Source organism: Ascaphus truei, chromosome 7 (assembly GCF_040206685.1).
Source record: "Ascaphus truei isolate aAscTru1 chromosome 7, aAscTru1.hap1, whole genome shotgun sequence".
NCBI lineage: Eukaryota > Metazoa > Chordata > Amphibia > Anura > Ascaphidae > Ascaphus > Ascaphus truei.
In genome coordinates, this window is record NC_134489.1 from 107,905,819 (window position 1) to 107,922,997 (window position 17,179).

At 44.1% G+C, this 17,179-nt stretch overlaps 1 protein-coding gene across 27 annotated transcripts in view; it reads right to left on the bottom strand.

Annotated features, from left to right (window-relative positions):
- Positions 1-17,179, bottom strand: part of CLASP1 (cytoplasmic linker associated protein 1) — a 217,866-nt gene that overhangs the window by 185,049 nt on the left and 15,638 nt on the right. The gene's annotated exons all lie outside the window — the stretch shown is intronic.

A 17,179-nucleotide genomic window follows, 5' to 3' on the forward strand; every position in this document is an offset into this window, starting at 1 on the left:
ACTGCAAAAAGCATCACACAATATTTAAGATTAAATATTTATTGCCATTGACGTACACAAAGAACTTCTACTTACACGAGAGAACTGCACTGATCCAAAACATCTGGTAAATTGGGCTGCAAACTGTGTTTTGGTTTTTGTCTTTATTTTTAAATTGGTAACAAAGCTTTTACAAATGAAAACGCCTCCAAAGAGAACTTCACAATGGAATAAGTCATCACGAAGGGAAGAAAAGGCGGCCCCCTAACTAACCTATTACATTGGGGGACCCAAGCTCCGTGCTCATGGGGCTCAAACAGATCAAGTTCCAGGTTTCAGTAACACAAATAACTTGACTCTAACGAACACTAAGGTGCCTTTACGAGGTGTATATACTACCTTTAAAACACACTGCTGGTGGCTCCCAAAGCTAAGCTCCGTGTGGTGCGCCTGTAAATATGTATATCTTTATGTATTACGGGAGCAATACACGTGACATAATATAACACATAATTGGAATAAACACTTCAGACATAATTAACAATAGGAAAAGGAGTCCCTGCACCAAAGAGCTTACAATCCAAGTACATTTCCGATCTTATTTTTATATGTGTAAAAGGCCCCAAGCCTGCAGTATAGTGTTCACATGGCAGCCTCTGCTGTTAATTCATTTGCTCCATCCCAGCAGGGGGCACAGAGCCGATTGCAAGCAGTCTCCAAAGGGTCTTTTCAGAACAGCGATCTTATCCTTAGGTTAATTTTTCAGGAATAAAACAGTTTAAAGATAATTGATCACAGTGAAAACAGAAACCGTTTTGTAAAGTATGGTGCAGAGTAAATGAGTACTTCAGTATTAGGTGAGGTACTGTATGGTGAAATATAAATTACAAAATAAACCTGCAGAGAGCCATTTTAAAATATCGTGTGTAGGCCTGTACCTTTTAAGGACTCGGCCTATAGCTGGGGAATGGAGGTCACGCACTTATGCCCCTGTGGCTGCTTGTCTAATCTTGTACAAGGAAGGAAAAAGTTCAATCAACCTCCTTGTGGCAAACAAGTGAATCTTCTGACCAGTAGCAAACAGCTTCCAGCTGGACACAGCCACTTCAATCACTCTTTCCTCTCCCATCAACACATTCAGCTTTCACAAGGCATTGCGTGCATCCATCTGCATTGCTTCTAGCATCCTCGCTTCTTTTCTCCTGCGAGAGCAGACGTTTCGCTATTGATGTGGCTGGATTTATAGTGAGATTGGCCCTTTTGTTTGCATGTGACCTAAATAACAAACAATAGAGGATATTTCCTAGTGGTCAGAGCCCATGGTTACAAAGACTAGATTTCCTCCCACCGCCCAGTTTGAAGACCCCTTTAGACTGTGTAATGGGTGCACTCTCCTACGGTTGGTAATTAGTCTGCTGAAACTCCAGTTCACATTCTCCGTTATCACGTACACATGCATACACATTTCAACAGCCTAGGATAAGATTTCACTGATTTAACAAAGCTCAGGATGTTTATTTCACAGATAATCTCTAAGATACACGATGTACTTTGTCTTTACAAACACAGCACACCTCCGTCCCAGATTTCCATAGGTAGAGAGAGCATTGCAGAAGTTGACATCCTTATAAGATCCCCCTGCTTAGGGGGCAATTACTCAAATCATCTGGTCCAGTATCTTATTGCCATTACAGCTACATGTGTCCCCTGAAGAGCTAATAAGGTTAGAACATGTAAACACAGTTTCAAACGAAGCAACTCATCAGGCCACTGCAATATCTGTCTATTGTGCTTATTAAATCCTTCAGGAATATTGTAGATGTAGAGGCTGTGGCAACATAAGGCCTCGGTCCCGCTGCGCTCGTTGGCGCGGGCGGCGGGTCGCGAGTTCCCCACCAGCAGGGGAATCCTCGCGAGCCGGTCCCGGTCCCCCTGGCTGCACAGCTGACTACACGCTGTAGCGCGTCAGCCGCTGGAGACACCAGAGAATGGTGTTTCCTAGCGTTGACGCGTGACGTGTGTGGCTGTGAGCCAATGGGGAGGGGAGGCTTCGGGAGGAGGAGAGGCTTCGGGGAGCGGGGAGGAGTGTGGAGTGAAAGCAGGTGAGTGCCTTTCTCTGTGTGTGTGTCTGAGTGCGTGCCTGTCTGTGTGTGTATGTGTCTGAGTGCGTGAGTGCCTGTCTGTGTGTGTGTGTGTGCCCGAGTGCCTGCCTCTGTCTGTGTGTGTGTGTGTATGAGTGCGTGAGTGCCTGCCTGTGTGTGCGTGCCTGTGTGTATGTGTCTGAGTGCGTGAGTGCCTGTCTGAGTGCGTGAGTGCCTGTCTGTGTGTGTGTGTGTGTGTGTGTGTGTGTGTGTGTGTGTGTGTGTGTGTGTGTGTGTGTGCCCGAGTGCGTGAGTGCCTGCCTCTGTCTGTGTGTGTGTATGAGTGCGTGAGTGCCTGCCTGTGTGTGCGCGCGTGTGTGTATGAGTGCGTGAGTGCCTGCCTGTGTGTGCGTGTGCGCGTGTATGAATGAGTGCCTGCGAGTGTGTGTTTAAACTTACCTTCCAGCTCCAGCCCGAGTCCGTGGAGGGAGGGGGGGGAGAGTAGCGGGTCCCTCCGCTCAAGCCACGCCCCCCCTCCCTGTCAAACCGCCCACCTCCCGATCAAACCTCCCACCTCCCGCCCACCTCCCGATCAAACCTCCCACCTCCCGCCCGCTCCGGCTCCCGCTCCCTACAGACCGCAGATCGCGGTCTGTGTATCTCAGCGCACCGCCTGTCAGCAGCGCAGGTGCGCTGACTCTGGGAGCGGGGCCTTAGCCTAATGAACTACTACAAATGGCCCATTGCTGATATGTGCCATCAATAATATATATATCAATAATATATAGTGTCAAATGTCACAGCAATCCAAGTGCAGCTTTCCATTCCAGACGTCGGTGTTAGCCACAAGGCTGCTCCGGTCTCTTCTTAAATAGAATCTCAATCTGTAGCCAAAGCCACTCCTTCATACTAAACTCATAGTATTGCCTAGCTTGCCACAATGCTACATTGAAAAGCCTTTCAGACATAGAACACAGCTGTCTTTATCCTGGACTGTTGACTATGCCGTTTCAAATGCATGGCTGATATTGCATGTACAAATGTAAGGTGGTGTACAGTTCTTGGGAAAAAGTGTTTGTGTGTGCCGAGTATGCGCATTTTAAGTGAAACTTTTGTCTTTTGTCCCTCGTCACAGAAATTGTATTTGTGTTTTGATTTTTAATTAAAAACATCACCATTTCAGTGCCAAAATGTAAAGAAGTTTGCCTTAGAAGCACACACACCGTTTTACCTATTTGCACTTCTATATGTATAGTAACTTTGAATTCCTCGTCTGTGTCCCTGTGCTGCGCCTGCGCAGGTACGAACAGCCGGTGCCTACTGCACAGGCACGGCCAGCCATCGCCAACGGCTCCTGCGCGGGAGGCCTCCGCATGCGCGTCAGCTGTCATGACGGCCTCTTCTGCCAGCAGTGGCGTTACTTCCGGGACTTCCGTCACCAAGGCGATTTACTCCAAGGGAAATGTTAATTAGGTAAGGTGCCAGCAAAGAAGTTTCACTTATAAAATGTCTGATTAAAGCACCGTTCATGCCAGACACCACACTTTAAAAAAAAAAAAGGTTAACGTGTCAATTTCAGTTACGGAGACCCCTGTTTCAGGCTAAAGGGGGAATAAAAAAACCTGAGCAAGACGAACGGCTCCTTGAAACCATGATAATGAATATACATGTCGGCCAAATATGGAGATTGAGAAAATGTTTTTTTTGGAATGATACTTTTAACAGATTTATTGAAACCTACTTCTATTTTGTTCCGTTTTTACCCAATCTGTGCACTTGTGTTAAGTAAGGACACATTTTTATAAACGTGGTCTGGCCGTGATTTATCATACCAAAGCGTTTCTAGGAAATGGCCAACAAAATAATTGCTAGTTCTGCATTCTGATAAAAGAAAGTAGAAAACCTGTATATAATATACGTACAAGAACCGCATTCAAATATTTAAACGCTGCAAAGATGAGGTAGTCATTTATTATAAAGGTAATTCTCACAATGGCACATGGTGACAGAATAGGAGGGGGTTATCAGAACGTATTCTACTTTCTATGAGACAAGTTCTTGGGATAGTTTTCCACTGTACACAGCAATGCTGCAGGATCTCTCAGTTATCGGAGTGGAAAGTAAATGACTGCAAGCAGCAAGTAACGTCCCGCCTGACAACGAATGACAATTCTGAAAGGAACGTTGTCAGGGAACGGGTGCACAGGAATTTATTCCCCACTTGTCGAGGTATAATTTGACATATGAAATGCTCAAACACGTAAATGGTGTTTTCATATTTGAGTGATATTGTAAAATGTCAGATACATTTAAAAAAACAGACCAGTGTTGGTAACTTGCACGCTAGAGGTTTTGCATTTTCATTTACAAGCCTTACAGAATCACCATATGTTGCTGGTTTTACATATTTAGTGTAATACAAGTATTTGGTAGGCAAAGTCCCTGTTTATAATTACTATTTTTTTTTTTTTTATCTCAAAAAAGCACATCCCAACAGGAATATCCATCCCAAATACGCAAAGAAGGATGGGGGCCGTGTTGGTCCATTCTTCCATATAATAATTAGTTCTACGTAGCGCAGACAGAGACATTTTGCAGACACAGGTCCCTGCCCCATGGAGCTTACAATCTATGTTTTTGGTGCCTGAGGCACAGGGAGATAAAGTGACTTGCCCAAGGTCACAAGGAGCCGACACTGGGAATTTAACCAGGTCCCCCTGCTTCACACTCAGTGCCAGTCAGTGTCTTTACTCACTGAGCCGCTCCTTCTCCCAGGCTCCCCTGCTTCACACTCAGTGCCAGTCAGTGTCTTTACTCACTGAGCCGCTCCTTCTCCCAGGTCCCCCTGCTTCACACTCGGTGCCAGTCAGTGTCTCACTGAGCCGCTCCTTCTCCCAGGTTCCCCTGCTTCACACTCGGTGCCAGTCAGTGTCTCACTGAGCCGCTCCTTCTCCCAGGTTCCCCTGCTTCACACTCGGTGCCAGTCAGTGTCTCACTGAGCCGCTCCTTCTCCCAGGTTCCCCTGCTTCACACTCGGTGCCAGTCAGTGTCTCACCGAGCCGCTCCTTCTCCCAGGTCCCCCTGCTTCACACTCGGTGCCAGTCAGTGTCTTTACTCACTGAGCCACTCCTCCGTAAAAAAGGGAATAGGGGGCATGATGCCATTTATTGGACCAAGCAGTAGTTAATTGTTACAAGCTTTCCAACCTCTCGTGGTCCATCATCGGGTATGGCAGAAATACAGACAATATTATATTGTGCATGTAAGATAGATATATGGTTACAATGGTCCCAAATAAAAAAGTTTAAGAGTTTACCGAACCCACAACTTTCAGCAGGGTCTTCAGTTCTAAAGGATACACTCCTTCCGCTCGCTCGCCTCCCTACACTCACTCACCTCCCTCCTCTCGTTTGAGAGTGTGAACTAACAAGACAACCATTTTTTTTTTAATGCTATGAAAAGGGAAACCCTGTTCTGTCAGCGGGGTTTGAAGTGACGAGATCCTGTTGCCTAAACTTCAGTGTGTGTCCCCGGTCCTCTGCTGAATGAGCAGCTGGGTCACACCCCAAACAATTGGAGATCAACCTTCGCTTGTCTTCTGCTTCTCGTCTATTTGGCAGGCTGAAAATAGACTAAAGCCACTTTCAAGCCATGCAGCCACATTGCTCGTGCTAATGAGAAGCTCAGTCTCCACTATTAATTAGCAGCCATATCACCTACTTCATATGACCTAGCTTTATAAGGGGGCTGTACCGGGGAGGGGTGGCTGCCCTTGTTTGCTGAAAGTTAATGCCACATCTAGCACAGGACAATGATCTCGATCACAAGTCTTGCTGCATGGGTCCAGTCCAAAGGCTGATCTCCTCCGCATTGCGCAGACATGTAGGGAAAGTGAGCAGGATTCAAACCAGAACACCTGTTGCAAAGACTTTCCTCCTTACAGACATCCAACACATTCAGTATCAGACAGGCCGGGAACACATTCAGTTGCAAATCTTTAGCAATGCAAGTGTTAAACAGCAAGTAATTCGCTTCACAAAGCTTTCTCATTTTCTCAACGACTAGATTTAATGTGGACTGTTTAAATATAAAACTACCCATACGTAACACTTAAGTTATACAATAAATGTCAGCGTTCTTATTCTACAGGTATTCAGAAAAACCACATAATGATTAGGCTGATCGTATCTCTGTCCATGAAATGTCTATAAATATAATGTATAACCTGTTCATTTAATGTAACAATGTGTTGTCATGACTCTGTGACCAGGACATGCTTAATACGAGTGCACAAGTCCAAACCATATTCTAACCAATATAACTAGATAGAAAATGGCAGAGCAGGTCGGCGGGCCTTTCTTCCATGTTGTAAAATAAGAGGGAAAACGAGGTTGTGTGGTACGTTTTATTCGACCCACAACTAATTGATGATAAAAGCTTTCAGAGCTCCGGTTCTTTGTCAGGTCTGGCAGAAGTATAGAAACAGAGGATATTATATACAGTTTCTGGGAGAAGTAGTTACAATAGATATGGGGAGAAGGTGAGATGTATATGCGTGAGTGTATACTGGGTTTGTGTGTGTACATATACACGATCTAGTTCTATTCCACATACCCATGTCTCCTGCTTGTCTAGATCCCTATTACATTACAATTGTGTGGTCTTATGTCTGCTCTGATAACCTTTACACTAGCTGCCAGCATCCTTATCACATCCTCCCCATATACACTAACGCTCTCCTAAAAACTGTCTTGTCCTACTCCAGATCTGATGAAGGTCCAGAGGTTGGAAAGCTTGTAACCATATCAACTATTTGTTGGTCCAATAAAAGCTATCCCCTCCCCCCTCCTGTTATTTTACCACATGGATATAAAAAAAGTACCGTTTCTGTCCTACTTAAAGGAAGTTACACCAATTCCAAAGCTGCAGTGAAACGCTGAAAATGTGCCACTTTCTCCAAAGTAGGAATACAATTCTGCAGGACTTTAATTATATCAAATAAGTGAACGAACAGAGAAATACAAAGCATTCAGAAAAATATAGTTGTGGACAAACTAAGTAGAAAGGAACTTGTATTACTTCAAAGCTTTTGTTCTAATATGATGACAATGTGTGTATTGAATGTAAGTGAATAGCGGCTACAAAGCAATTTCTCAGGTTCTGTCCGAGAGACCATAACTTTGGGAAGATTGTCACATGTACTGCCAAAATAAAGATCTACCTGCCAAGATACACCTTTAATGGCCAGTAGACGGGTGGAGAATTGTTGGAAGGGATCACTTTTTAGTAACACAATAACTTCTTTAATTCTCCTTAAATAAAGCCTATCTCGCTTTGGGTAAGTACACTCACTGTAGGAGATGGTAAAAGCCACTCTTAGAACTGCCCGAAGGGGCTGCGTTGCATATCTATAAAGAAAATTTATAGCACTTTCTTTTTTTTTGCATGAATCTCTTCCTTTGCTGTAGTCTGTGACCTTCATTCCTATGGACAGTGACAAATGAATGACATTGCTATAAAGCCTTGGTACTCCTGCACATGTCTAAATCCCAAACTGGAATCTTAAATGCATTATGTGCCATTTAATACTTCATTGCCAGAGGCCTGCAAAGCTTGGCAATGTGTAAGGCCGTGCCTCTGGCAGCAAAGCACTTACGTAGCAACTTTATATTAAATGCCTTTTATTAAAAGAAATACCCAATATAGTGAAAACGATTAATGCAAAGTAGGGATGGACTTAATCTTTAGCAACAGCGATCAGCGATCTTCCTGCCAAGTAATGTATCCCCTAACTGGGTGTCACAGGTTACATTGTGGACGTTTGTCATTCATCCCAAGCCCAGGGCAATAGTGAATAACAGGTCCAGTTAGTGCAGAGGGTAGCATTGCTACAGCAAGCAGTTCAGAAATGTTTTATATTCTGAAAAGTAAAAGGAAACTGCTGTGTAAGTTAGTGGTACCAGGGACAAAATACATCCAGTCCCAAGATGAAAGCTAATTTATTAAAAATGGAAATAACATTTTACTTGTACCGTTTCCCAATCTTCATAAATCCTTCCAAAATTACATTTGCAGATCGTTTTATTTTTGTTTCTTATTAAAGCTGATTTAATTCTTGTCTTGTCATCGTATCACTCCCGCCATCGAGAAGAAACTCCAATGAGTGGCGTGCAGGGAAAAATTCAGCGCGATTTAACTCCTGAGAAGCGGCACAGCAACACCTTGTGACTTGTTTCATTTTACATTGTGCCGTGGTTAAAAATAAACAAAATAACGTTTAGGCTTCACCAGCAAAAGCCAGGGAATGGCCGCTGTGGGATGAGGGATCTCATTTAGAAGCTGGGGTGAGGGATCTCATTTAGAAGCTGGGGTGAGGGATCTCATTTAGAAGCTGGGGTGAGGGATCTCATTTAGAAGCTGGGATGAGGGATCTCATTTAGAAGCTGGGATGAGGGATCTCATTTAGAAGCTGGGATGAGGGATCTCATTTAGAAGCTGGGATGAGGGATCTCATTTAGAAGCTGGGGTGAGGGATCTCATTTAGAAGCAATGCTGAATATGGCGTTGGATGAAGGAGCGAGATATACAGCGGGCCTTTATTTACTAAGCAGTCTTCTGACACCAGACACCCTACAGCCTATGGACGTATATAGGCGTCGTACGGCAGAACAGCGCTTCCCAACTAAAGTCCAGAATGTGCAGCTTAAAAAAAAAATAGTTACTATATGCAGCCTTTGATTACCTTTATTGAAAACGAATTACCCAAGCTTCCGATAGATTCGTTCTCCCATGATTGATCAGCAAAATCCTGTTTCCCAGGGTTCAATAAATGGCTGCCTTTCACTTTCAAAATCAATCCTTCAGTCAGTGTAACTCAGCTGATATAATGTCTTCTTGTATTACTAAGGTAACATTACCTATTGTTACAGTTTGCAGCTTAAACTGCTGGGATATTGGCAACAAATTATCACAAACAGGAAAGTGTTGCAGAGATCTTGCGCTGCTGGGGAGGTGGGATAAACCTGCTATAGAAATCAAGATGCTCAGTATATTAAAAATGACTGAGTTGAATGACAAAATAAAAAAAAGCAGTAAGTATCTAATACTACAGAGATAATTAAAAAAAAAAAAAAAAAAATCACATGATATTGGATTGTTACTTTAAGTACTGAATGAAGTTGCAGAGACTGCTGCAAGCCGAGTGTCCCTGTTAGGCCGCGATTATAGCTGCGGCGTGCGCGTGACATCATGCGAAATATGCACTAGGCTGGAGGTGACAGGGAGGCGTGGCCATAACTTCACGTGAGCGGTTTGCCCTCATTGGCTGAACCGCACGAAACGCGGCCGTTGCGTGAAAAAAAAACCCCCCAAAAAAAACATTGAATTATATTTTCAAAAATGGCGCACTCTATGGCCCGCCTCAGAGGTTTGGCCTTTTGTGCGCGGCGTGCGGCCTTACACGCGTGACTACCTCAATGGGCTCATACTGGATTTATACACTAGTTGTCTCGCTGCCTGCGGGGGACTGCAACACATTGCAATCAGCATTGCTTTAGCCCACGGTCTGACATCTGCCTTAAAGTATAGAACGGCCATTAGAGTAACAAAGTACCAAATCATGTATTGCTTTTCAACATAGATATAGCTAAAAATAACACCGGTTTAAAGAAAAGAAAGAAAAAAAGATCTTTTAAAATCCGAGAACAAATGGTGTGAAAAGGTTCCCCAATTTGTGATCCACACGCAGTATCATTAAAACATTAGTGTAGTGTGAGCTCATATTTCAGGACTGTGCAGCTGTGTCCTCGAGCGCAGCCCAGTCTGACTCAGTTTCTGGGTGTCAGACAGACGCTCCCTTTATGGATGACAGTAATTGAGCGCAGTAGTTAGGGGCACAGGACCGTCACATGTCTATACAGGAGGGTGGGAGGTGGCGTGGCAGGTGTGGCTTATTGTGCAGCTATGTGCATAATATGCAGCAATTCTCAGCTCGTGCCAGACTTGTATAGCTTGAATCCATTACAAATAACTCGTACTTTTACACACATCCCTGCTAAGCAGATGCTTTGCTGGGTTTCACGATAAGGCTGCCAACAGAATCCCCTTTTCCACAGGAAATGTTGCCATCCAGTTATTCCCGTTCTTCACGCCATCCGTGAAATAAAGATCTCAATGTTAACGGCAATAAAGCATGCATCAGGTAGATTTAAGAGTCATTAAGTGAAAATAGAACTAGTTATTTTCTCAATTTCAATAAATGTAACACAGATGGCAATTACATTTAGGTTATTTTTGATGTGTAAATGGGACTTTCCCAGAGAAGACCACGTCCGCCTGGCTAGTGTACCTGCCCCAAACATTACTTACCTATGTTACAGGTCTATAGACACACACACACACACACCTCTCTCAGCAGAACCAATAATGGCAGGGTCCCTACTGGTAAGAAACTGCCTTCAAAACACAAGAGATCAAGATCAAAAACTTAATACAGCCGTGTACTTTCGACCATTTTTTTTTTGCATCCAATGGCTGCTCTGCAGGCCCTGGGATAGAAATGATTCAGGAAAACATTAACACCCTTTAATTATTGTTGCTACCTCCTTCCACCGAGACATGAGTCCATATAATTGCTACCTTGGTGAAAGCTGCAAACCCAGAAAACACCCGTTTACAATGCAATAAACACTTTTTTTGTTTTCCCCTTTTGTGGTTGCATTGTTAGAAGTATTTAGCATGACAAAAATGTCTTAAATGTACTACATGTCAGCTACCAGGAAGCGCTGCAGGAGGAACAAACAGGACGCGCCACTGCCCAGTACGCGAGCAATGAAAATATGCAAGGTGTACCCATGTTTGTTTGTTTAGGAAATATGCTATCCTCCCCTGTCATGTAACACAAGCACCCAATGTTGTCCATGTGCAATAAGCCATAAAACCAGGCTAAAAGGCATTCTAATGCGCAGGCGGGGTGACCCTTTAATGCAGGGGGAGTTCAACTTGGTCCTTTAAGACTACCAACAGACATGGGTTTCAACATTTTCTCTATCATTATCACAAGTTTCTTAGGTTGTGCGTGTATGTATGTATATCTTTATTTATATAGCACCCGCAGTGTACTCTGTGCTTTACAAAGAAAATATAGTACAGGAAACTATACAATATGTGCAAAGGAAATCCCTGCCCCAAAGAGCTTACAGTCTAAGTGGTATGTTGGGAGACTTACAGAGACAGCAGGTGAGAGAATAGGTGCAGTAGATGGCAGTGCCTGACTACAATTGTTGGTAGGATCGACTGTGGGACAGCAGACCGGGCTACTGAAGTGCTTCATTTAAGGAGGGAGAGTTCAAGGTTTGACTTAAAGTTGGGGAGAGAATGTGCTAGGTGTATAGAGTGAGGGGATTCCACAGGTAAGAGAAAAGGGTTTAAAAGGCAAGAGAGCAGTAGAGGTGAAAGGGGGGGACAAGAGGCACTTGTGGGTAGAGCGTAGGAGACGAGTAGGGGCAGAACGAGATATCAAAGCTGATCGTAGGAAGGAGCAGATGAATGGGGAGCCATAACGATGGGAAGAACTTTGTAGGTGATCTGAACTTTGATGGGAAGCCAGGATGAGATGAGCCCATTCCCTTGTGGGAGAAAGTGAGATTATTCTAGCAGCCGAACTCTGTATAGATTGGGAAAAATTTGTGAAGCATGAAGGCCTTTTAGCAGTATGTTACAATAATCCAGACAGGAGAGGGTAAGGGCAGCATTAGAGATTTAGCCGTAGATTGACGGCGGAAAGGGCGGATCTTGGTAATATTATGGAAGCAACCAATTTTAGCCATGCCGTGAACGGAGAAGGGAAAAGTCAAATGTCACTCCTAGGCAATGTGCTTTGGTGACAGGATAGATGGTAGTGCCGCTAACTGATGGAAAAAGGGGGCATTCGGTGCTTAATTTTGGATATATTACGTTTAAGGCGGTGGAGCACCATCCACAAGGATATAGTCTGGAAGCAGGGACTTGGTACTGGATTGCAGGAGTGAGGGTAGGGGTGGAGAGATCTGCGCATCATCTGCATAGCGCCGATTCCAGAGGCCAAAAGAGTTCATGCCCCCCAAAACCTGGTCTTTAAAGACGCAATCCCTTCTAGGACCAAAGAATACCAATGTGATACTTGTTTAAGCGATTACATCTAGGTGTTGGATTCCTTTTTTGCCTAAATCTGACACCTACTAAAAAAAAATGAAGGAAACATAAGCAGAGACTTGGGAGGGGTTGGATTTAGGCTAGCTGCTCCCTCACTGTACTTGCTGATCACACAAGTTCCCTCTCCTCACCTTACCGCTTCTCCGATAAGCAGTTTGACAAAAACATTCACATTCGGAGGCCCCTAAGCAATTCAACTTGTAATCAATAAAAAAAAAGTAATTGAAAGCAACAGCCATATTTAGAATGGTTTCGGGAGGCCAATTAGACAGGTAAATGCTTTACACAAAGTGTTGTTTTCTGGCTGCAGGGTCTTGCACCTTTAGGCTGGGGCCATAGAGGCTTCAGGAGAGCGGAGGCGCGCTAACGCTGAGGCTCGCCTGCTTAAGTCAGCGCGATTCCACGGACTTGCAGGTGAGCCAGCGTGCGCGAAGGGAGCCAGGGGGGGAGGTGGTTGGAGGTGGGGCAGTGACGTCGCTGGGCCAATCGCCCGCGACGCACTGACGTCACCGTCACGGCGCCGACATCACGGCGCCGTGACGTTGACGCTGCTTCAGGCTGATTGGATGTTTTCAGCTGACAGCGCGCTGAAAAACAGCTTGGCGCTCGGCTGAAAATTCCAAAGCCTCCACACGCCTGCGGACGCTTGCGTGAGCCCCCTCTCAAGGCATCCTCATTGAGGATGCAGGGGCTCAGCGCTGAGCATTCGCACGGCTCAGCGCGGCCTGTCCTTCTATGGACTCGGCCTTAAGTGGCCAATGAGGACTGGGCTGGGATCACCCAGCCCATGTGTGGCATTATGATCTCAAACCAATGAACAGGAAGTTAGTGACGCATCTCCCTACATTGCTCTAGCACTGGGAAGGTTAGGAAATGTGGCAAGGCCCAGGAACTATGCAGAACAAGAAGCAACTTATATTGGTTCCTTAAGGGCTTTCAGGTATGCAAAGAAGAACAAGCTTTTGGCTCACTAAGGAAACAGGGCCTTCCCTGTCTTGAAAGGAAAATCACCAGGACTTATGCAAACGGTTGAAACCAACTACAGCAGAATGCACCAAACTGAATTCATTAGCTGGGAATTCAGAGTCGCCCACTATACAAGAATGTTTTGTCTGGAATTATTATTTTTCTCTCTCTCTTTCCCTAAAGCCTTGTTTTTTTTACTAAAAAGGTTTGCATTCACTGTGCAGGAGGCAAAGCGGCATGAGCAAGGTTTGCAAGAGCTGCGTAGTGTTTTGGGAATGGTTTTAAAAAGGGTAGTTCCATGTATTGTAGCAGGTAAAAACAAAAGTGTTTAAAACAACTTTTCGGTGTAATCTGTTTATTTTGAACGATTCAATCCGCTTTAAAGTAAGAACTAGAGGATTAGAGAAAGTAGAAGACTATGTTTGGAAAAGCTTCCAGAAATCTGAATGTCTATACGCTCACAATATGTTCCTCGTGTTCCTCGTGTTAACAGGCATCCAATCAATCCCGCTGACAGGAATTTGCAAAGGTTGTCTTTGGATTATCTCCATATAATAGGAAGCACGTGTAACACCCCTATGAACAAAAGTAGAATGATGGACATGCACTCTGGCCAATGACTATGATCCAAGGACTGAGATGACATCATGGAAGGAGGGGATAAGAAAAGAATATAGCGAGAGCACGTGAGTGGGAGGAGAGGAACGGTCCCGAGGAGCCTGGCGAGAGATACAGCGCGGTGGCAGAGACTTCCCAGATTGGCAGAGCAGCACGTTCCAGAGGAACCGGGTACAAGTAAGCAGAAAGTACGCCGTCAAGTAAAGGGGACCTGTGTGAACCTGGGGTCATGAAGCTGTGAGTAGATCAAGTGGAAACATCCCAGGGCTCGGCACTACAGTATCCTTTTCATCGTACACCTCTACCACCATTCTTTCACAAGTACCAGGCCTACACCTATTAACACACCTACATTTCACATGGGCTCCAATGCAGAGCCAGCACCAACCATGGCCCATTAGTTAGCATCTGGGACACCGGGACTAAGACACTGATGAACAATTGTGCAGCAGGGTACACATTTATCCTCTAACTACAGTACAGACATACCCCGCATTAACGTACGCAATGGGACCGGAGCATGTATGTAAAGTGAAAATGTACTTAAAGTGAAGCACTACCTTTTCCCCAACTTATCGATGCATGTACTGTATTGCAATCATCATATACGAGCATAACTGATGTAAATAACGCATGTGTAACAGGCTCTATAGTCTCCCCGCTTGCGCACAGCTTCGGTACAGGTAGGGAGCCGGTATTGCTGTTCAGGATGTGCTGACAGGCGCATGCGCGAGCTGCCGTTTGCCTATTGGGCGATATGTCCTTACTCGCGAGTGTACTTAAAGTGAGTGTCCTTAAACCGGGGTATGCCTGTATGTAGTTCTCCGATTCTGAGACCCTGATTGTGTGATTTGTGTTTCTCACATATATGAAGTATTTTTATCCAAAAGACACGTCTCTCTGCCTTGTCTGACCCCAACATGGTCCCTTGCGAGCTGAGTATACGATGATCTTACTCACGGGAGGTGGAGTTAGGCCTCCGCTCTAATATCCACACATTAGTACAAGCTAGGGAAATAAGGCGAGGTTAAACAGACAAGACATGGCGTAGGATGTCTCTACTCTTCAATAAAACTTCTGTTTGCAATCTCCTGAATGTGCACTCACCCACTGCAACTCAGCCCCGAACACTACCGCCTGCAGTAAACAATATGCGCATAAAGACAGCAATTTGTGACTGTATAATAAATTTACATTTTTATTACACGATATAATCTTGCTTATATGGGGAGTACAAGGGACAATTTCTGCGCTTCTACCAATTGGGCTAAAATATACTAGTGACCTGTTTACATTTAGAACCTGTCTGTGTGACAAAGGAGACGTGTGGTTGCATCTTCTGATCAAAACATGATACAAGCCGCCAGCCTCGTCACGGTAATCTCAGCTCAGCAGCCACCTACACTGAAGATATGGAATTTCTTAGATGCGTTTGAGTATTAATATTTCACACTAGGATATTTGAGCACCCACAGTTTACCTTTTATAATAAAGGGGACTTTGATACTGGCTTTGGTCAGCTTTTAATTGCACTAAATCGTAAATAAACATATGCTTTATTTATTTAACTCCTTTAGGGCACTTTCACATACACACTTCACAAAGTTTAGTCCATAGGACAATAAGAAATTGCATATATACAGGGCAACAAACAGGTCAGGTTTTAAAAATATCCCTGCTTCAGAACAGGTGACTCAGTCAACGACAGCCACTTGTGCTGAAGCAAGGATCTGGAGGCGGTTACCCCTGTGTATAGCATGTAGAAACAGTCCGATGTCTGACATTTTTTCAGAACACACCACACTGGTCTTTTTTCTGTTCTTCTCCTCCTGCTGCTTTGGGTTGTGTAACAAGTAGAGATCCATCACTGTCTGGTACTGAACTTTGGGTTTTGAGAGAATCCATGAGTTCTCTGGGCAGCAAATAAGATCCCAGACTTATTGTTATAACATTGTTTGAATTCATAATCTAATTGTCTAAATATTGCGTAGGTATTGGGAGTATTGTACTATTTTAGTTGTGTAATTGTCACAGAGTGAAAAATACCCAGGACGAATAGCGCTATTTGTGTATTTTGTTCTTTTCTTTATAATCCCTGTTAAAGTTTTACTTCTGCATCCTATTACAATGAATGTTTCTTTTTAGGCAGGTCTGCTGTACCCAATCATGTCCGATATCCGCTACTTATGTTGCTCTGTCTCAATAATGAAGGCTTCAGAAATACTATAATAAAAAAAAAAAATTAAACACGGATCAGCTTTAGTTTGGACTGAAAGTCTCATCAGCAGAGGACGTCTGAAAGATTGTGAGACTCTTATAAAGCTTGTGTTTATCATGTTTAAAAGGATTTTAAAATACTTTTAGAAAAATAGGTGTAAATGAGCTACATGTAACCTAAACATGCCACTGTCCTTCCATTCACTTTCTTTTAATTGGGACTGTCCCCTTTACATGTTATAAAATTATCGTCCCAACCACCTGCAAAAAATCCCCTTCTAATCCCAGATACTAATAAACCCAGAAGCTTTGAAACTAGTTTGATTAGGTGTTCACATCTCTGCAAAACAGAATCATTAAAAACAAGTGAAACATTTACAACGTGGTGGCAAAAAAAAAACAATCCCAGAAGTGAGTCGCTACCCACAGTATTATAAGCATGGCAGCCGTCCCACATGGCAAAGAAGCGGCACTGGTTTAGGGCATATTGAGCCTTGCATTCTGCACACGCAGGACCAGATTTCATCAATCTCAACCTGATTAGCAAGGTGGGGCTCAGACATCCCATGGGTACGGCAGGGGGACTGCTGCCACGAACACGGGTTCTGAAACCCTTACTGAGATGCTTAGAGTAAGGAGCTGTGATACTTTACGAGTATACTGTGGCAGGGGCAGCCAACTCCAGTCCTCAAGGGCCACCAACAGGTCAGGTTAACGATAGACTGCACCACCTGTGCTGAAGCAGGGAAATCCTTAAAACTAGACCTGTCGGTAGCCCCTGAGGACTGGAGTTGGCCACCGCTACTCTATGGCAAATACTTGGATATTACACTCCATTTTCTTTCCTGGATATATTATGGTATAGTCACATCTTGCTGTGCTGCCCAAGCAAGTCTGAGAACGGCATCTAACAATCTCGCTGTGTGTGTACAGGACTTCTTTAAACGTCATACAGCACAGTATCATTTCTCACCAGATCATATCTAATATTGAAGCTTTTCCATCATATCTGAGAAGGTTCTTTTTAGTAATCTATTCATGTACAATCTCAGCAGTATGTACATAATGCAACACACACACACACACACACACACACACCCCTCAGCTTTACTAAACATATTTCCCTT